Genomic DNA, 22,454 nt, shown 5'->3' on the forward strand with positions numbered 1-22,454 from the left:
CATAAATTTACCTCCACTGTGAGACAGAATGTACTGATATAACCTTTTAATTTTAATTTTTTTTAATGGCTTCAACAAGGGGGTTTTACTTTGCCTTTGCAGCTGGGTAGGAGGCTGGGCTGAGGCACAGTTCTCCGTTAACTGGGAACCTGGTCATATGCCTTGGGGCTTTTTAGTGATGATCGGGAGCTGAGACCCCAGAGCACCTCTGCACGGCACAGACAGCGCCCTCACAGCGCCTGCTGCTCCCCTGGGTTCGGTGCCACATCGCTGGGGCACTTTGATCAGAGATGAACACGCTCCGTGGGGCAGCACACGAGCAGAAGTTCTGCTCTGGCTCTGTTCACTCCCCTGAAACGCTCCAAGCCCAGCTCTGGGCTGGCTGGGGAGGAGAGCCTGGGCTGCTCTGGAGCATTCAGCCAGTGTCACAGCCCAGCTCGGGCACAGACGTGTGAGGAAGGAAAACCTCTGCACCTTTAGAGGGGTTTTCCATCAAACTGAATGGTTTCTCATATCCCAGCTGCCTTCAGCACTCTCGCTTTAAGGCCACAGGTGGAATGACAACTCTGACTCGCAGTGTCCCCGGCACAGCCACTGTCCCCAGCACAGCCACTGTCCCCAGACACTGTCCCCAGCACAGCCAGCGTCCCCAGCACAGCCACTGTCCCCAGACACTGTCCCCAGCACAGACACTGTCCCCAGCACAGCCACTGTCCCCAGCATAGCCAGTGTCCCCAGTCAGTGTCCCCAGTCAGTGTCCCCAGCACAGCCAGTGTCCCCAGCACAGTCAGTGTTCCCAGTGTCCCCGGCACAGACACTGTCCCCAGCACAGCCACTGTCCCCAGCACAGCCACTGTCCCCAGACACTGTCCGCGGCACAGCTGGTGTCCCCAGCACAGTCAGTGTCCCCAGTCAGTGTCCCCAGTGTCCCCAGTCAGTGTCCCCAGTCAGTGTCCCCAGTGTCCCAGCACAGCCTCACACCCACAAGAGGTCACTGCCGGCCCAGGCTCCAGGGTGGCTCTCCCTGTCCCCGTCCCCGTCCCCGCTGTCCTGCTCTAACCAGCTCCTCTGCAGGAGGAGCCTCTGACAGCACCAAAGGGACCTTGGTCACCTTTTTCTGTGCCTGCCACGCCCACAGCTCAGACTTTCAGGCAGGAGCCTGAAGAAGTTGAGTCCAGTTCCATAGAACCCGTTAAAAAAAGAGTTAAAAAGCAGCTGAGTACTGCAGTAACCAGAGCCCTTTAATGTTCGAGATCTCAAACCACCGTGCAGCTAATTCCACGCCAGGAAGCCAGAACAATTGCTTCTTACACTCATCAGCTTCTCAGGGCTGAGGACAATTAAAACACACAATTAAAACCCACATCCTGGAGGAACGCAGGATGAAATTCATCCTGCACAGCCACGCACGGGGCACAGCGATGGTGCGAGACCCCAGGCAGGAGAGAACGGCCCCGAGACACAGACCTGACCCTGGAACTGCAGCACAGCTTGGAGGAAAAGCCGGCCAGGAGCTTCAGCAGCACCTGAGCTCTTCGTTTCCAGGAGATTGGGAGCGTTTTTCTGTCATCACCTGATCCTGGGCTCAGGGCCTGGGCTGGAAGCAAAGCCAGGGCAGCGTGGCTGGGGAAGGCTCCGGGGAGCTGGGGACCCTCCTGCTTGTCCTTTGTGGCTTTTTCGAGCATGTGACAAAAACAAAAATCTACATTTCTTGTACTCCTGGCACAGATGAAGGACCTAATCCCTGGCTTCGTTAACCCCTTCTCTTCCACTTTGGAGAGGCGCTAATAGCGAGAGACACCCAGGGCTGCTCAGAAAGTTCCAGAACGATCACTCAGAGCCTCCAGAACCATCCCTCAGCAGCTGTCCCCCCCAGACACCTTTCTCCAAGGAGATTCAGGAGAGTCAAGTGAAAAGCCCCCAAGGAAATGCATTCCCTACATCCACCACGGAAAAGGAGCAGCAGGGGAGGTTAGAGGGGCAGACATCCCATCCACCCCGAATTCCAGCAGCTCCGCTCCGCTCCAGGAGCCACGAGTGGCACACAGCAAGAGCCAGCCTGGGGCAGGGCCACCCTCATGTCACCGCAGCAACTGAAAATGAGGGAATTAAAGCTGGTTTTGGTTAATTCCACGTCCTCTGGACACACTAACTGAAAATAAATGGGATGAAAGCCGATTTTAATTTATTCCCAGTCCTCTGGAAACCTCCTTGAAGCAGACCAAGGCAAGAGGCAGCTCCTGGAGTAACAAACCCTCAGCTGTTGGCATGCTCGGGGTGGGGATGGAGGAAAGCCTGGAAATGCTGCTGGGTGGGGACTGAGCCCCTCCTGCCCCTTCCCCAGGGAGCCCAGAGCAGGGTTTGCACCCACACCGCCTCAGCAAGCCCAGGGGGTTTTCTTCCAGCAGACAGAGCTGCTCAGTCATTTTAAACAGTTCCATTAGATAAGAAAGTGTCGTCAGGCTGCAGAGATGGCACAAGGATTCCAGCCAGCAGCTCTCCAAATAAAATAAAAAATGCCAGCAATGAGAGGGGTTTTTTGCAGGCAGAATGTAATTAGTGACACTGCTGGAATCAAGCCAGCGGCAATCAATGGATTGAAAGATGCTCCAAGTGTTGTGACAGTTATTAATTTCAAATTTAAATTAGGGGATTAATATGGGATATTCCCTCATGCTGCGGCCGCGTGGGGAAAAATAAAGACATTAATATTGTACATTCCATAATGAGACCGAGCATGCCACCAACTAATATCAGAAATTACACTTAAGGCCTGATCACAGGATCTGCCAGGTCAGGCTCCAGCACGGAGGGAGGGGTGGCAGGTTGGGAGGGGCTCTGGAAAGGGCAATTACACAGAAAGCAGCGAGGCTGCCTCTGCCCTGACCTCCGGGAATCGCTCAGTGATGCTCTTCTAATATTCTCATTACCTGTAACAGCAAGGTGTGGGCTGCACCTCTTACATTTAGTAGGTGGAAAAAAGGCCAAATTGCAGGGGTTTGGGGTGTTGTTTTACTGCAGACCGTGCAGGGGAAGGGCTGCCACGGGCTGTGCTTCACGGCGTGTGATCAGGAGAGCCTCGAGCTGCAAAAAAGCCACGGCGCACGTCAGCTTCCCCAGAGCCCGCTCCAGCGGCTCCACGGCAGCGACTCGGGACAGAAAAGCGCAAAGCAGCGAGAGAACAACTCTGCCCCAGGGAAAGGGCAGGGCAGAGCCCCGCAGAGGCACTCGGGGAGGACACAGGAAGAACAGAACTTGCAGCAGCGCGTTCCTCTTCTCCTCTCGGACATCGGGCACCCCGGGGCGCTCCGGCTCCGGCTCCTGTGAGACCCCCGGCAGCGCCCCAGCCCGGGCAGGGCGTCGGGCAGGCCCAACAATGTGCAGCACTTCTAGGGCAGTATACTTGCTGATTGCTTCCTTGACTACTGCTCACAACAACCAGCTAAGACACTGCCAAAGAAACACTCACAGCTGGCATCGCAGCGGGGACGCGGCGCTGAAATCCTCCTCTCTCCTCATCCACACACACTCGGGGGACAAACACGGACCCTGAGGCAGCTGCAGCAGTCCTGAAGAAAAAGCTTTCAAGGGAGAAGAGGCTCAAACTCATAAATCCACAGTTATCCCGTCCCTTACCCCAAATCTTGCTTAGGGCCTGTAAAAATGACCAACATTAACCAGATGAACACAGCTGACTCGTCTGTAATCCGTATTTATCCCAAGCATCCCACGCCACCGCTCAGGCAAGACAGTGGAGCAGTAAAGTGTTTCCAAATGCTGAACAGCTCAAGATACAAAGCTGTTCCAACTGTTGTTGTGTTCACTGCACTGCACAGGGGGCACAGAGGCTGGGCAGAACGAGAATTCCCTGGGAACGCAAGGGAGAAAGGCACCGACACTCACCTGTGCCGAAACTTCGCTGTTACGCACTGCGACAGCCCGGGGTGCACAAGGTCTGGGTTTATCCAGCGTTCCTGCAGCCCTGGACACACAAGGACACGTGGGAAGACAGCCCTCAGGACAAAGGAACTTGTTCCCCACAGCCTGAGGAGCAGGTGATGGATCGCCCGAGGGCCTCTTGTGCAACACCTGAGTGCAAAGGTGGAGCCCAGGAGGGGCCCCGGCTTCCATCAGCCTCTGGCTCCTCTCAGGGATCCACTGAGCACCACACCTGGGGATTCTCAGACATCTGAGCCCCCAGCCCCCTCCCAATACACCGAGCTTCAAATTCCAAAAGCTCCAGAACCTGGTTTGTGTTTAGATAGCAAGATGGAGCGAGCTGAGACTCTCAGTTCTTCGTTGCTCTCACCCTGCTTCGCTCACAGTGAAATTGTATTTCCTCTCCCAAGCTCCCAGAGCCCTGCCATCCTGCAGGGAAAGGGGTGAGCACTTCAGGCTGGAATATCAAACCCCAAACCCCCGGCTCTCCCCAAGTGCCCAGCATGGTCAGTGGCTGGGAGCAGGTGTTTTTACAGAAGACACACAGCGATTAAAGACGAAACTGTTGGGTCTCTTCCAGAATCACAGCAAGTTCAGTGGCTCCTCTCGCACAGGGTGGCCGTGAAGGAGGTGGGGACATCACAGGGGGCACACAAGGGTGGCACAGCGTGCTGTGAGTGCCCATCCCACCAGCCAGGGCACAACAAGGGCTCCATCCCCTGCAGACTGCACCCATTCATTAAAAAAACACTTCTGGACTGTGACCTGTTCACCCCGAGGAAAAAAAGCAAACAATTCTAAAAGACCAGAACCGAGAGCTGAGAGCAGCAGCCACCTGCCTGTGCTGCAGACTGTCCCACTCTGCAAGGAGCTGATTTGCCACATTTATTCATCATCCCTCCAACATTCCCACCAGGATCAGGACAAAGCAGACTGTCTCAAAGGCAATTAACAGGTCAGGGACGAGCACAGCCATGGGAGAGCAAAACAATCTGGCACAGAAGAGGAAGATCCTGCTTCATCTCTCATCCTCCTCGGGGGACAGACCAGGCTGCACAACTGCTGGTTTGGGAACTGTAGAACTTTCCTTTGAGCCTCTGGAAACAAAGCATGACAGGGCGAGGGAGAGATGTTTTGGGGAACTTCTTTGCAGCAAGATAACGACCCTGCTTTTAATTTTTCCAATCATTTTAGCTCCCCTCTGCTGCTTGCTACCTCTAAGAATCCCAAGTGCTTTAGGAAAGGGGAAAACAAATAAATCCACAAGCACAACCTAAAGAGGTGCCACTCAAAGTTTCCATGGGCACATCCAGTTGAATTTTCCATTTAAGGGCTCCAATTGCCCCCAAATGGTGATTTTCTCCTTGGACAAAAGGTAACACATGACCTGTTTCACTTCTCATTGAGTGCTGGGGTGCGGAACCTGGAGAGGGGAGCCCCAGCAACTCACCCCTGTCTGCTGGGGTGGCTGCATGCCAGCTCCTGCTAATTCTCACTGTAGGGGTGACAGAGCAGCAGGAAAAAGCTGTTTGGTGGATCACGTAACAGTGAATTAGCCAGTGAACACACCATCACCATAAAACAACAAGCTGAGGGGTGTGGAGGGTGGAAAAACTCTCCTGTTACAGAAATTCTACATTCCAAGAAAGGTAAAAGGTCCTGTCAGGTAAGATCTGCAGCAATCACTTTGTCAGCACAGAAAAATGTGATAGCACAAGCCTCATTTAACCAAGCACATTTGTTTCAGTTCGTTCCCCGCATTGTGTCTTCCTCCTGCTGTCAGCATTGGAGTTTTACACTCTGACCAGCCCAGCCACAGCCCCTGAGCTGGGAGCTGAAGCATTGCACAGTTTCACTCAAGATATGAGCAATTCCCACTGAAAACCAGATGTAAACAGATCCTCTGCCTCTGGAAGCTTCAAATATTTCCTGTTGTAAGGCAAAACGAAGGTGAATTTTCATCTGTGAAATGTCTGGGTGAAACCCAGCAACAGGAGAAAGTTTGAGTGGAAAAGACCAAGCCACAGTTTTCACACCTCAGAAAGACAGGTTGAAATCAACTCCTTCCACTGCCTGTCTAAACCAGGCTGACTTCAAAACCGCCCCAGGATGCTCGGTGTCTTTCATTCAGGCTGTTCCAATCAAGCCTTTCTAGTTCTGAGCCGTGGAATTAGGGGATGTCTGAAGTGAGTCCCTTACTCTCCCCAGGGTGAACTGCCATCCCAGAGAAAAATCAGCCTGAACCTAAACGATTCCAAGATTCCAGTCCAAACCACTTTGGTGGTGGCAGAATGAGAACAAATCCCTTCCTTCTCCCCAGGGACATCAACGTTTCCCCTTCAGGCAGGGGGAGAAGGGCCTTGCTTCTCCAAGTACACCCAGCTCCCCTGACCTTCAACCCTACAGACAGCCGTCCCTTTTAAAGCTAAAATTTGATAAATACACACTTGATAAACTCTGCCTTTGGCCTGACACAACTCCTGCAACATGAGGATCCTGAGTTTGGGGTTAGTGTCCCCAGAGGTGCCCAGGTTAGTGCTGTGTTATCCCACAAATCATCCAGGAAATGGTTCTGGGCTTGGACTCCTGGCAATGCTCATCAAGCCCTGTTATTGTTGTATTCTTCTCCTCCAAGCTCCCCATAGCATCCTAATTCCCCAAACACAGCTTAACAACTCCTGCTTGCCTTTCTTTAATTAATCACATGGCAGAAATGTCCCTTAAGAGATGAACTGATGCTCCCTAGAGAGGAGAGAGATTTACCAGGGCCCTCCAGGGCTGTGGCAGGAGCGGATCCAGCTGGCAGCAGCCCCTGAGATCCATCTGGAGGCACAGGTGAGCCCATGGTCCTGTTCCCAGGTGATCTCCTGGTCCCAGGTGATCCCACACTCCTGTTCCCAGGTGATCTCCTGCTGTTCCCAGGGCTGATCCGAGGCAGGGAGGAGGAGCAGAGGCTCCTGGAGCTCAGAGCTCTTGGGCCAGTTCCACCCTCTGATGGGCTGGGACTCCTCCCAGCACTGCCACCCCTCCCTGGCCGGGCTGGGGAAATGGGACAACACCTTTGCCCCGAGCAGCAGGTGGCTGAGAACAAAGCAGAACTGAGAGGAGCACGGGCAGAACGAGCTGCTTTCTGTAAAACAGCAAAATGGGCAAAATTCACCCCAAAACCACAGGGCAAGGGTCCTGTGAGAGAGGCCAGCGGTCCTGCCGGTGGCACAGCTGCATGCCAAGCCCAGCTGGTGGTCAGTGGTCATTCAGCTCGGGGGGACGCTGGGCTCCCTGCTCTCAGTGAGAACATTGCAGGGCAGCACTGCAATATTCCAGACGAGGAGAGTCCTGCACCTCAGCTGCTCCCCTGTGGCGGTACAACACCTATCACATCACCAAGGGGAAGATCCCAGCTCCATTTTCAGTGGCATGCAATTCTTTTAACTCCAATTCCTCTTACCAAAGCCTCCTCTGGTGCACTGGGTGAAGGATTCTTTATCCAGGGCTGCTCCAGGCAGGCTGAGTGTAGGTTGAACGCCTGGTCACTTCTCCTACAATGTGTTCAAAGGAAAACAAAAAGAAATATATAAAACTGAAGGCTTGAATTCGTTCCCCTCTCTCCTATAAGCCCCTTCAGCTGAGTCTGTGTTTGGAAACAAAACAATGGCTCATGTGTTATTAACTTCTCTCCATTTGCATCAAGAAATGATCTGTACCAGTTACTGGGAGATTACTGGTGGTTTACCTTCGAAACACAAGGAAACACAGGCTCGCCTATCGAGCTGCCTGCTTTTGGAAACTCCAAAACAGCCCGGACGCACACAGCTAATGAAACATCCCACTGAACAGATGAGAGGCAGGCTGCTTACAACGAATGCATCTGATATCAGAGATACAGAGCCAGGGTGGGCCTGTCTTCAGAATAAAGGCAAAGCAGAGCTTTCCTCCCCGTGTGAGCCCTTGGGCAGCGTTACTGACCCTTTCCATCCCGGACGGAACACTGGGCCGGGTAAGAGCCCTGCAAACAGGAGGGAGAGGAGTTTGTGCCAGGAGAGGGGAGCAGCTGCCAGCTCCTCACTAAGAATTGAGCACTCAGCTTCATGTTCCCCGTGTAAAGGCCTGACATGACAATGCATCACCGAGAGCCCAACTCCATCAATCCAGGTGCCTCCTCTCACACAGCTCCTCGGGGTCCCCCAGAGCTCCCAGGCTGAGCTCAGGAGCTCCAGAGTGTTCAGTGCGAGCACACAGCTGCTCTTTGGGGGCTATCCCTTTCTGGGGCCCCCAAATCCTGACCAGCATCCCCAAATCCTGACCAGCATCCCCAAATCCGGACCTGCATCCCCAAATCCTGACCAGCATCCCCAAATCCGGACCTGCATCCCCAAATCCAGACCAGCATCCCCAAATCCTGACCAGCATCCCCAAATCTGGACCCGCATCCCCAAATCCGGACCAGCATCCCCAAATCCTGACCAGCATCCCCAAATCCGGACCCGCATCCCCAAATCCAGCGTGCACTTTCCTATGAGGGCTCGAAGGAAAGGGGGAAGAGGAAAGAATGGAGAAGGAAACCTCCTTTACCCCGACATGACAGACCGGCAGGGGCAGCTCCCGTCACGTTCTACGGCAAAGCACGGCCAGGCTCTGCCAGCAGCTGCAGGGAGCGCAGGGCACGCAGAAACATCGGTGCGCGGGCGGGCAGAGAGCGAGCAGCGCTCACCTGGGCACAGGGAGGGCAGGGAGCGGGCAGGGAGCGAGCAGGGCTCACCTGGGCACAGGGAGGGCAGGGAGCGGGCAGGGAGCGAGCAGAGCTCACCTGGGCACAGGGAGGGCAGGGAGCGGGCAGGGAGCGAGCAGGGCTCACCTGGGCACAGGGAGGGCAGGGAGCGGGCAGGGAGCGAGCAGGGCTCACCTGGGACAGAGCTCACCTGGGGCAGAGCTCACCTGGGACAGAGCTCACCTGGGACAGAGCTCACCTGGGGCAGAGCTCACCTGGGACAGAGCTCACCTGGGCACGGAGCGGGCAGGGAGCGGGCAGGGAGCGGGCAGGGAGCGAGCAGCGCTCACCTGGGCACCGGGCAGGCTCCGCGCTCGGCTCCTCTGCGGGGCTCTGCCGGGGTCCGGGGCGGCCGCAGAGCCCGGAGCCGGAGCCCCTGCCCGGACAGAGGCGGGCCCAGGCCAGAACAAGCCCAGACAAGCCCCGGAAGGCTCTTCCTGAGCCGGAGACAGCGCCAGCCCCGGGGTGTCACCGCGCGGGGAGGGGGACAGGAGACGGGGGACAGCGGGACAGGGGGACAGCGGGGACAGCGGGACGGGGGACAGGGGGACGGGGGACAGCGGGGACAGGGGGACAGCGGGGACAGCGGGACGGGGGACAGGGGGACGGGGGACAGCGGGGACAGGGGGACGGGGGACAGGGGGACGGGGGACAGCGGGACGGGGGACAGCGGGGACAGGGAGACAGCGGGACAGGGGGACGGGGGACAGCGGGGACAGGGGGACAGGGGACGGGGGGACAGCGGGACAGGGGGACAGGGTACAGGGGGACAGCGGGACAGCCCCGCACGCACCGGACACGGGCAGGGACACGGACACGGACACGGACACGGAAAGGGCTCCGGCCACAGCACGGGATTGCTGCCACAGCTCCGGGGCCAGGGGAGCTCGGACGCCCTGGAGTGCCCCACACCGTGCCAGGGCTGAATCCAACCTGTTTCACTGAGAAGGGGCACATGAGGAGGGGGAATGCGAGACTCCGGCAAAGGGATGGATGTCACCCACAGCTCTGCAGCCCCCTCGGAGGCTCCCGGACGCATCTCCTGGCCTCCTCCCAGCCGCTGCAGAGACATCCCCAGCTGGCAGGCACCAGGGTGACGGGGCACGGCTGGGACATATGGGGAGGCTCTGCCTGGGAGTGGAGGCAAAGGGCTTTGGTCGATCAGTTTAAGGGAACTCGGCTTTTTGCTGCTTTTTTCCCTCCGCCAAGCCCAGCAGACTGCAGGTATTTTTATTTGGTTCCATGCTCACATCTGCAGAACCAACAGAGCTTCCACGGAGAAAAGGGGTCAGGTTCAGTGCCTCACACGCAGAGGGCAGGGAGGGAGGTGTGAGCAGCAGCGCTGCACCCGGGGATGGTGCAAGGCCAGCAGAAAACTGCCACTGCTCACCTGCCCACACCTCCTCCCCTGCCAGTGCTGCTCCTTGATTCTCCTTGAAACCACAGCCATGGAAAGAAACGCTTCTCCTAATCCACCCTTCTCCAAACTCCCTGCCCGTTCCTGCCTGGGGAAAAGCAGCTGGAGGCCACTGAGGTGGCACTGCACACAGGCAGCGTCAGGAGCAGAACTGTGAGGCTCTGCTGCATCCAGGGGCTCCTGCAAACTCTGCTCCTCCAATGCCAAAGCATCACTCACTGGCACCACAAGAAGCTGCACCCCAGGTAACATCAGCAAGCATCCCCTTCTCCTCCTCAGTGCTTTTTCTGTAGTTAAGGAGTTGTGATAACAGGTTCACTTTGAAACACCGAGTTTAAAAGCCCTACCACCCTCCCTTGCAACTCTCCCAGAGCGAGGTGCCAAACTCTGCTCCGTTGTGCTCTGGCCAAGGGGTCCAGCCTGGATGCCCACCCTTGTGAGCACCCCTGTGCCCCTGGCAGCCCATGGCCAGCGGCACTGCACCTGCCCAGATGTGGCACCAGAGACCAGGGGATCTTCTTCCACCCCTGGGTGTCACTTTGGGTGTGATTCCCCCAAGAGGGGCAGAACAGATCAGCTGCCAGGGTGGCCTGCAGGCTGCAGCCTTCATCTGCAGCAACAGGGAATTAATTGGTTAATTGGGGCCAGAAAGGGCCAGTGCCCAGGGAAGAGCTTTAACCCCCAGTAGATAAAATGCACAAACAGCCCCTCACCTCACTCCTGCCCTGCAGGACAGGCAGGGCACCCTGCACATGCTGCCACAGCGAGCCAAGGATCACCTGCACTGAGCTTCTCCTGCATCCTGGCTGCCAGCACTGCTGCTCCACAATGCGCTGCCTCTGTCCCTCTGTCCCTCTGTCCCTCTGTCCCTCTGCCCCCACAGCGCTGGGGAGCCTGGCTGAGGTGGCTGCAGGGCTGCTGCAGTGGTGGCTTCTCACCCAAGTTCACTTCCCCTCCTGGAGCTGCTCCCTCGCCCTGGCAGGTCCCTGAGCCCCTGGGGACACACAACACGCATCCTGTCCTCCCTGCATGAGGGACACCCAGGGAAAGGACATCCAGGGAGAGGAAGGACATCCAGGGAGAGGAAGGACATCCACCACGGACATGAGCCGACAGGCTTGGCCAACTCAATCACTAAATGGTTGCAGGGGAAGCAGCACAGGCCAGGCTTGGCTGTCACAGCACTTGCAGCAGCATCTTTGCGTCCTGGGCGTCCATGGTCCCCCCTCCCCTTCCCCTGCAATGTTCTTTTTGCTGAGGAGTTCTCCGACAGGGTTTTGCTGCAGTGCATCACCGAGCGGGTGACTTGCCAGCAAAGCCGAGCGTTCCCCGCTCTCCCCCGGTGCTCGGTGACCGGACACCGAGTGCCCAGCGCCGGGCAGTGCCAGGCCCCGGGGAGGAGCAGCTCGGCTTTGCCCCAGGCTGCTGCTCCGTGCCCCCCTCCTGTGCCACAGCCCCTCTGCCCCGAGCGGCCTCCAGGACATCTCCTGGTGTCCAGCCCCGGCTCTGGCTCCCCAGCACTGCTCCAACCCACAGCCCAGGCTGCTCCCAAGCCTTCCGTGTGGGTATCTCCTGCCCTTCGCCTCCAGCACCTTCACCTGAGGCCCTGTTTGCCCACAGCAGCTCAGGAAATGCTCTCGGAGGCACAGCAGCGCTGCCAAAGCCCTGCACAAACCCTGCGAGGGACACGGGCGACGTGACACCTTCTGCCATGGCAGTGCCCCTGCACTGGCACAGGAGAAGAGAAGAGAAGAGAAGAGAAGAGAAGAGAAGAGAAGAGAAGAGAAGAGAAGAGAAGAGAAGAGAAGAGAAGAGAAGAGAAGAGAAGAGAAGAGAAGAGAAGAGAAGAGAAGAGAAGAGAAGAGAAGAGAAGAGAAGAGAAGAGGAGAAGAGAGAAGTTTTTCACTGTGTAAAGGCACACTCCGCTGTCCCCTGGGAGAAGGGGGTTTGGGCAAACACTCCAGAGCCTGGGAGCACCTGAGGGGTGTCCTCAGCCCCCAGGCTCCTCCCTGCTCTGCCCAGTCTGACCTTCAGCGTGGAAAGGGGCTCTCCACAGCAGTCCCCTCTGTCTGATCAGATGGTGCCCAACCCGCCCAGCCGTTCTGAGCTACAGGGCTGGCAAAGGGCTTGTGAGTGATGCTCAGTGACAATCCACCAGTATTTCAAAACCAAGAATGTCACCAGCAACTCAAGGTCAACAGACAGTTCAAGGCCATTTCACTCCTTTCTTGAACAAGCTCTTGTCTGTGAGCTTTCTAGGGCAGGGACCTTATTTTTTTTCCACAGGATTCAACACAACTTCTGCTGCTGAACCAGTGAAAGGCATCTTCGATAAGCACATCCCTCAGTGAATTTTCCTATTTCAGACAGGAGCAGAGTACTTCCAATTCATCCCAGGAAAGCCCCTAAAATGTGCTAAGTTTGCCCTCTGTTTACAAATGTGCAAAGTTATTTGCAGCAGAATATTGACGCATATGAAAGCTCATTTAGATTTGCCAGATTTTCGTTCTCCCTCACTCGGCAGCAGGGGCTGTCCCTTCTCAAAAGCTCAGTTGTCTGGGAAGCAGGGGAAAGGCACAAGGGCAGCCGGATGGCAGCCCCACTGCAGCTCAGCTCTCCTGGCATAATTAGAAATTCTGGAGGCTGAGCTGGAAAAATTACATCTTAAGGACATTTATACCCAGGCACAGAGGTAGGAGAAGGAAACATTAAGATTCCCAGCACACGGGAATTCGTGTGTTCACGTGTCAGACAGGGATCGGCAAAAAGCAATTTACAGCAGCTGTGAGGGTTTTTTATTCATTGGTGCATCACAGCAGAGGTCTGAGCCAGGAAACCCCCCAGCCCCTGCACTCCTGATCGCTCCCATTCTGCAGGGAAAAGCCAACTGGAAGAACCTGCAGAGGTTTTGCAAGAAGCAGCCTCTGTCCTTGCCCCAAGCTGAGAGCTCCAGCCCTGCAGGGAAGTGGGCAAAGCTGCTGCACATCAATCAGGAAGGAAAAGAGCAACTTCCCAACCCCTGGCATTGCCAGTGACCCTCCTCTGGGCTCCAGGAGCAATTCCTAAATCCTGCTTCCTACCAAAGACCCTTCCCCACAGCACCTCTGTGTTTCTTCACTCATGATAACACCAGAGCTCTTGGAAGAAAGAAACTTGGAGCACGTGGCTTTGCTGCAGTGCTGCTCAATACCCACAGAGCCTGCCGTAAATCGAGGGAGGGAATGAGGAGCACAAATTAGCCTGGAAAGGAGCTCCCTCCCTGCAGCCAGCACAGCCTGCTGCTGCACGGCTCTGCCTCTGCCTGAGCAGCACCAAGGAGTTAAACAAAAACACCCAGATATTTCATGGCTCTCTGCCCTTTGCAGTGGGGCATCGGGCACAGGACCTGTGACCTTCTCCAAAAATACGCGCTGTCACTTGACTCAGTGCTTGAGAAACATTTCTACAGCAGCCCCTGGAAACAGAACTGAAAAGTCAAGTAGCAACAAGCAAACCACAAGTTAAGTCCCACTCCTTAAACGTGTTGAAGCAGAGTGAGGCTCTGGTAGCAGTGCATTTCCGATGCATCTCTCTGTGCAAGCTCATCAGCACTGGGAATAAACCTCTGTACATTTCATAAAGATACTCCTTTCTCAAGACACTTCACTCTTATTAAAATAAAAGACTCCAGCAGGAGCGAATACCCCAGGCAGCCCAAAATGCTAAAAGTCACTCTAAAATTCACTGTGGCAGCCAGGAGAACATCACTGTTTTCCAGATCAGAGACTGGCATTAAAGGACGAGATCAGCTGAAATACGGCCTCTCGTCAGGCACAGCACGGTCGTGGCACTGAATTCTGCACTCAGGCTGTGCAGGACCTGCCTGAGGTTGTGTTCACTGAGCCTGGGGACCTGTCATGGGCACAGCACAGGAGTTTGAGGTGGCACTGGAGGAGCTGTGGGTTCCTGTTTAGGTTCAATGTGTGCTGAGGGCACTTTTCCTGGTGTGCAAAGCGCTGCTGGGGCTGTAAGAGGAGGAATAGCATGAAGGGCATCCCCCTGCCCTTTGCACTGTGCTGTTGTTTTGTCTTTGGGGACTCTCCCTGCCGCTGCCCAGCACTGAGGGGAGCAGCCTTTGCCATGAGTGTCCCTGCAGCAGCAGGGCACTGGCACACATCACCTCATCGATTCCCGGGCCACAGACACTTCAGTGCAGGCCTTCTGTCTGAAACCCACTTTGGTTTGTCTTTGCTTTGTCTCCTCCTCCCCTACGATTCCTATTTTCCCTCTGCTGGCCAGTCGTCACTCCAGCTCTGTGGGGACACACGAGGGGAGCCCTCCCGAGAGGCTCCCTGCCCACTCCTGGGGAGCAGAGCTCCAGGAATGCGGCAGCGTCCCCACTTGTTCCTCCTCTGGGGAGTCTGTTCTGTTCACTTTTACTGCAGCTCTGTGCCTTTCCCTTAAGGCAGAGGCTGATATTTGTTTATATCAGAACCCCTCCACAACACCCAGGTGTAGGAGCACCCCGGTGCATTCGCTGTCCCTCGGTGATTTACACCAAGGCCACTCTTAACTCAGTTGCTTTTACTTTGTTCCTGTTGTACCACAGAGAGTTCTCCACGAATGCCACAAACTAATGCACGAGTACTGGACAAATGAATTTGAGTCTCCTCGCTCATTAAGATGATGATGTAAGGAACAGAAGTAGCAGGGTGTGAATTTGCTGCATAAAATCTGCATTAAATCACAGAAAATTCAAGGTTTTGGCCTTTCATCTGACTCCCCTTGTGCCTCCGTGACTTGGGGCCGGAGAGATTTCTGAAGGAAGATGTGAAAGTTTCAGTGAATGTGGAGGAGGCGCTGGAATTTCAGTGAATGTGAGGGTGCCAAGGGCTTGTCTCTGCCATCAGCTGGCACTGTGTGACCTTGAGAGATCACGCTGGAGTCCCGGCTCCTCCTGCCGAGGATAACGCTCACCTTTCCTACAGAGTGACTTTTCTTAGTCCTTGTGCGAGCTCAGGAGAAAAGCCCACCCCAATTACAGATCTAATCAGTGTAAACATGCGCTGCTACTCTCAAACAGAGCGGCAGACACTGGTAATTGCCTCAGCCTCAGCGGGGACCAGAACACCCTTCCTGGTGTCAGGAGACATCACCAAAGCAGCGAAGTCAAATATTTAGTCATTTCAGATGCTGCTAATGTCATCCAGCATCGGCTGCAGAGGCTCTGGGATGTGCTGTGAGCACTGACTGCTGAGCAGCCTCCCCCAGACACGGAATATCAAACCCAGATCTGCAGGGATTTCAGCACAGCTGACTTCACTGCTATTGCAACAGAATTGATAATTGCTCAAACTGCATTTTTCCCCTTGCCCCATAGAGTTCCCAAGGCTCTGGAACTGCTAAGGAGCCACATTTCAATTAATAGATGTTTTTACACTAGGAAAATGCAAGTTGCTAGCAGATCTTTATGACAAAGTGATTTTTTTTTTTTTTTTTTTTAACTTTACAGTTAAAATAAACCAACCGGTCCTTGCGCCATTAATAAATCAGACTGCACACGCCTCCAGAAAACGCAAGTTAAACTTCTGCAGCAAGAGGCCGTGCTGACACATTGCCGTGCAATTTTAACTTTTGATGCCCGTGGAAAGGCAGCAACGCCCGGAGGCGGTGTGCCCGCTTTCCTGGGGCTCACCCAGCGAATCGCGGGCTCGGCGGGCACAAGGACACGCTCCTCCGGCAGGAGCCTGCGAGCTCCGAGCGCGGACACTTCAAGGCACGGTTATTTTTAACCCCTGGCTTGGAAAGGCGAACGCTTTGTGTCGGCGCAGCCCCGGGCGCAGGAGCCTCGGGATGGGAACCCCGGCCGAGCTGCTGCTCTGCGGATCCCGGGCAGCTCCGCATCTTAAAGCGGCAGCGCCGCATCCCCCCGCGCCCCCCGCCCGGGAGGGACCGGGAGGGACCCGGGGACAGCGGGGACACGGGCGGGGCAGCGCCGGCACCGCGGGGCGGCTGCGGGGACTCCCCGGCCCCCAGCGCTGCAGCGGCGGCTCCCGCAAAGCTCCGCAGCCGGCACGGGGCTCGGACTGCAGCACAACTGCACCAGCAGGAAAATCCCAGCACCTGCCTGCGAGCCGCCAGCACAGCAAAAACACGGCTCCTCGCCGCTCCTTCTGCTGCGTGTCCTTCTGACCCTTGGCAGGGGTTTTTCCCCGTTATTATATATATATTTAATTTGGTTTTGTCGGCTTGGTTTTTTTTTTTAAAAAAAAAAGGCAGAATGGGGGGGGAAAAAAAAAAAAAAAAAAAAAAAGCCTCCACTGATTCAGCTTCCCTCATGCCGGTCCCAAGGAGAATTTAAAAGGCAGAAAGAAAACGAACTGAATGAAGTTTAATTAGCAAGCACACAGCAGAAGTTGCACTTTTTAAGCTTTTATCGTCATAAAAGACAGCCCTGCAGGAGGAAGGACTGCAGCCTCTTTAAAATCCCTCCCCTCCTAAAAGAGCATGCAAAGGAAAGAGCTTCCATTAAACCGGCTCGGGAAACCTTCTCTCTCTCCCGGGCTGTCTCCTCTTACCCCAAATCCACTGAGAGGAGCTCTGCTTTCCCGGGGATGCAGCGTTGTGTGGAGCAGCAAAAGTTGCAGCCGCGTCTCCGGGAGGGAGGCAGGAGCTGGCAGCAGCGGTGTCACACGGGTCCTCGCTCTGAAGTGATGCCGGGAGAGCCCGGAGCTGCTCAGACGGGCGAGGGAAAGAAACGGGGGAGGGGGAGTTAAAAAGTCTTAAATCCCTGACACTGCAAGAACCCTGCTCCTACAGGGTGGGGTGTGAAACGCCGGCTCCCCGTGCCGCCGGGATTCCCGGCAAGGTGGGGACGCGGGCGTTGGATTCTGCCGGGTTTGCTCACCTGGCGATGTTGCTCTTCCAAGAGCAAAAACGAAAAGCAAACCCGGCATCTGCAGAAGCCTCTCAAAGGCACTCTGCTCCCACCTGGGCTGGTCTCAGTTTGGGGAGCAGTCTGGAACTGATTCAGGAGTCAGCAGCATCTTTCTTCTCCGGTGTGGGATGCAGGGAATGCGCTCTTTAATTGTGCCAGTGAGGACAGGGGGTGGCAGAAGGAACGGGGGAAAGTCTCATCCCCCACGGCGCTGCCAAGAGGTCTTAGCCACATCAAGAATTCAGACAGAAGCTGCAAGTATAAATAATAAATTTGAAAAAAAAATAATAAAACAAGCACCCCAAACACAAAGCTCACACATCCCCCATGCACGTGACATTGTTCCCTGATACACAAAACAGTGCAACACCTCACCCAAAGACCTGTCACTAACTTCAGCTAAACCACATGGTTTTAAACCAGCTCAGGCCTAGAAACGCTTTCTGCCCTGTGTAATTGAATTCCTGCCCCTCACTGGTGTGACAAAATGCACAGTTCACCCCCAGCCATTCCGCTGATTGAGGCCCTGGGAGGCTGCAGGCAGTGATGCTGTGCAGACCCTGCATTCCGTGGGGGTCCAGCCCATTTCCACGGCAGTGCACAGAGACCACAGCAAGAGAAGTGTCCAGAGAAGACACTTGACTCTAATCCCGGAATTACTGAGCACAGGGATTCCTGGTTCTCTTGTTCTGGTCTTCAGTGAGACTGAGGCACAGGACACCACTTTAAGCTCAAGGTTATTGAAGGACATTTCCAGGTGCACAGAGCATTTAAAATATCTGGGCAAGAGCTCTGCAATGTGCTGGCTCTGGAACCAACAGTTGCAAAGGGGTAATTTTGAAACACGTTAATTTTTCATCTACACACTCCGATGCATCACAGCAAAACACCGAGTGTACCTCAGGGTCAATCTCAATTTATTACTGCCCTTCACAGCCCCCCGAAAGCTTTCAGACAAGCTTTTCATATCTGCTGATTATCTGCATCTGAGACAGTCCTGGTGCTACCTGGAGCCTTTGTCTTCCCTTTCACCATCATTGCTTTTCCATTTGGAGATCAGTTTTTTGACTGGACCCCTTACAGCCATCAGCTGCACAACCCAAAGCACAGGATGCCCGGAGAGATGGAGATTCAGGTCTGCACCCAGCACTGCACTCATCCCCCTCTGCAGAGCTCTGCATCAGTTTTCACTTCCTTAGACCTGTTGCTTTAGGTGACTAATAATCCTGGTTTTACATCCCCCAGAAAAGCACAGAGACACAAACTCAGCATTGTGTTTAGAGTTCCTTGTGCCCCGCAACCAGCACTGCACTGCTGCAGCTCCTGCATGGCAGAGTGAGCATTCACTGCAGGGCGTTCCCAGCCCACCCCACCAAACCAGCAGCCAGGAGAGGCTCCCCTGAATGGCAAAAACATGCCACTGAAATTTTACCTATCTTTGCCAAGGCTTAGGAAACACTGACTTAATGAAGAGTTTCACAGCAGTTCAAGGCCACGGAGTCCACAAACCAGAACTGCAGAGTGCATCTGCAGCAGGCAGCATGAGGAGCAGCACCAGTGCAGAGCTGATCTGCAGCAGGCAGCATGAGGAGCAGCACCAGTGCAGAGGGTTAACCTGCAGCAAGCAGCATGAGGAGCAGCACCAGTGCAGAGCCTGGCAGCCCCAGTGCCCGGGCTGTGTGCAGGGTGCCAGGAATGCACCGCACACCACGCACCATCCCAAACTCTGCACCAATTCCCTGCTGCACCACAGTCCATTTATAGTAACATGCTCATGCATTTTGGTGCATTTCACTTTGCTACAGGGGAATGAGGATGCTGCAAGGAAGGATTTTGGTTTTAAGCTTTATCAGTGAGTCTGATCTTAACAGGACACAGAGATAAGAGCAGAGGGACATCCTCTCAACTTTGCCTTCCCATTCAGCTGTCAGATGCCCAGAGAAAACCTCTGACTTCTCACAGCTGCATTTGTGCTCTGAGTGCAGCAGCCTGGCTGATCAGCTCTGACATGCAGTGCAGCCCTGCCCTGCTGCAGTGTTGGTCAGGAAAGTGATAACCAGCACAACAATGCCCAGTTCAAATTATGAAGTTCAAAGGCTCAGTGTGTCATCCTTCATCAATCAATATTTATCTAAGACACAGCAACTATTAAATTCCAACCAGGTACATTTGGGGAAACCCCAGGTAACGATGACAGCAGTTCCTACGGGCCTGTCTTGTGTCTTCTCCTATGTTACAAGCCAAGAAAAGTGATTTCTGTCAAAAGCTGTCCGTGCCAGCCAGGCAGCAACGCCAGGTACCCACCTTGGGCTCATTTCTGGAGGAAATGAACAGACCGTGGTACAGACCCAAAGCTGCTGAAGCTCAGTCTGGACCACACCGAGAGCAGTATGTGCCAGAGAACCAACCAGGATGGGTTTTCTTCACCCCACAGGCAGAGGAGGCAGCCCCTTCACCCGTGAGCTACCTGTGCTCCCTGAGCAGAGATTTCAGCCCATCTCTGTGTATTTATGTCTCAGCAATGGGAATCGGTCATTGCTCTATGGTTGTTTTTTCTCAGCCAGGACAGGTACAAGTCATCCCTTCGGCTGATGCACCAGGAGCCCTCAGGAGGCACGGGAATGTCTCTGGCTCAGCAGAGCTGCCTGACGAGCTCTGCCCCCATGCACAAGAGGAGCCCCATGTCTTCCCCATTTTACAATGAACAAACAGCATGCTTAGCCCATAACCTGCATTTTCATCCTCATTTAGTCCAAGAGTGAGGGAGAGACAGAAGGCAGCTTGTCCCAGTGCAGGAATACCTGGGGAAGACGCCAGCACTCAATCTTTAATCTGCTGACCGATGAGAGCATCACTTCCTCAGAACAAAAGGCAGAATGCAGGCACAGCTTGATTGATCAGTCCTGTTTGATTGGAGCGGAGCTGGTGGTGAAGATGAGCTCTCCTCCTCCCCACCCCCCTTTCCCCCTGCCCCTGCTGCTCCGGAGTTTCCAGCTGGGCGCTGCAGGGTGCATGAGTGCAGCCCCAGTGCAGCAGGGCTCCCCTGCTCCCGGGGACGGGGCTTTGCCGTGGGCACCAAGCCGTGCTTTAGTCCCCCGAGAGGCTGGGGAAGCAGCAGACAGGGGCTGGAAGCAGCCAGCAGTGCCATCCTCACAGCACGGCACAGGTGCTCACTCCTCACTCCAGCTGCACGCCGGTGGCGTCCCCTGGACAAGGTTTTTGTCATTTAAGACACAGTCTAGTGAGGAAAGCCAACAAACAATAGAAAGAGAAGCTGTTAAGAGGCAGCATTACTCTAATACTCTCTCACCTTGGAGTGTCTCAGCTGTAGTTTGATGCTAAGCTCTTTAGGAGCTGAGCTGGCCAGGCAGAACACCGCAGCAGGGGCCTGGGGGATGCTGCTCCTGTGTGGATCAACTTTCCAGCCTCTAAACGTGGTTTGGATGCACAGAGGTGGCATTGGTTAATCCCAAGCAGCCAGAGTATTTAAATCTAACTTCTTAAACTGGACTGGAGATTTCTCTCTGCCGCTGACCAGCTGCACGCTCCAGAACTCATTCAGCAGGTAAGTCCTTCACCTGCCCCAGCAGCCAGAACAAAGCTCCTCTCTCTTATTCTGCCCCACTCCAGTTCAGGAACTGCTGTTATCATTTCTGCAGTCTGGTTTTCGAGAAGCCACAAGACAGTAATTTTATTTTCTAAGGACCCCAGCTGCTGTACAGCTGTTCTTTATTGCTTCACAGCAGAAGTTTAACAGCCTTACTCAAAGCCATGTGAACTTGATAGCCCAGAACTCAAGAGCTTTCCTGGAAGCTCATGCACCAGCATCACCCCTGACCCAGCCCCAGCAGCTCTGCAGCAGCAGCAGCAGCACACAGGGCTCCCAGCTCATGGAACAACACAGGAGAAGCAAGGAGTTGAGGCACCCCAGAAATGACTCTGGCATTTCCAGCCACAGCTACAGCTTATTGGCAGTGAACACCTTTGCAGAGGCTGATCAATTTGGCAGGTACCAGGCAAGGTTCCTCTAAGGTTACCTCCCCAAATCATGCTCTTCTGAAGCTCACTTTGCCTCTTCAGGGCAGTGCAAACCCCACCCCAGCTCAGTGTCACCTCTCCACACCCTGAGTCTGGTCTGTAGCTGCAACACCAACGGGCAACAAAGCCCCACTGCAGCAAACTCACTGTTCTACATGGATTTCCCCACTCCTAAACAAAGAGCCCCTTGCTGTGGTGCAGATTTCCACTGCAATGCCAAAACTCAGCCTCTGCCCGGGTTTACAGAGGCTCTGAACCGATCAGCTGCTCTCTCCAGCTTAATGCTCCCTCCTCTGAAACACCACCTTTAAACACCACCCAGAACAGCTCTTTTTCCTGTAGAGCTTTTTATTTGCTTGTAGAACATCTGTCTCCTCAATGTCCCTTTCCTTTTATTCCTCTATTGCCATCACATGTCTCATCTGTCACACTGGACCTTTTCCCCTTAAAGGCACACGCAGCTGAGGAAGTCTGAAAAGGCTTTGACAAAAGCACATTCTGATCCAAACCACCATCCTCACAAAATCTTACTTGCCCCAAATTATGAGACGTTAGAGCTCCTTAATGAAACAGCTCAGATATTTTTAACGTGGTCAAAAAACCTATTTTATCTTCTGACCTTCAGCTCAGAAATAGCTGCACTATTTTTTTTCCAGTTTTCCAAAAAAATGACTGCATAAAGCAAACCACCCCTACAATTGCAGCCTCAATATTTAAAGTTTGGCATCACAGAACTAGCTGAAAACACGGTCTCTCAAGAGAAGATGTTAAACAACTGCTACTACTCCCAGCTTCCAGCTCTGTCTATAATAATAACAAGCTTAAGTGACCAGGGCCTCAGCTGTTCATCTCATTCCGTGTGCCAGGAATACGCTGCAGGGAGATCTGCTCTTCAATGGTTTCTGCTAAAGTGGGTGGCAAAGCCCCTTTTTCCTCCAGAGCAGAGCACAGATTACAGCAGGGCACCGCCAGGCGCCTCCTCTCCCAGCCTGCTGCACCCAAACGGGCCCAGGGCAGCTTCTGAGAGCTGAGCTTTGCCACCAGGGCACTCAGGGGTTAAACACGGAGCAGTGGGACAAACCCTGCTGCCCCAGCTGCTGCCAAAGGGTGCGGTGTCCTGGGTGTCCTGGGGGCACAAAGGGTGGGGAAGGGAGGTCTCCAGATCTGGAGTGGTGAAGGGAGGTCTCCAGATCTGGAGTGGTGAAGGGAGGTTCCCAGATCTGGAGTGGTGAAAGAAGGTCTCCAGATCTGGAGTGGTGAAGGGAGGTCTCCAGATCTGGAGTGGTGAAGGGAGGTCTCCAGATCTGGAGTGGTGAAGGGAGGTTCCCAGATCCGGAGTGGCAAAGGGAGGTCTCCAGATCTGGAGTGGCAAAGGG

This window comes from Hirundo rustica, chromosome 22 (assembly GCF_015227805.2).
Source record: "Hirundo rustica isolate bHirRus1 chromosome 22, bHirRus1.pri.v3, whole genome shotgun sequence".
NCBI lineage: Eukaryota > Metazoa > Chordata > Aves > Passeriformes > Hirundinidae > Hirundo > Hirundo rustica.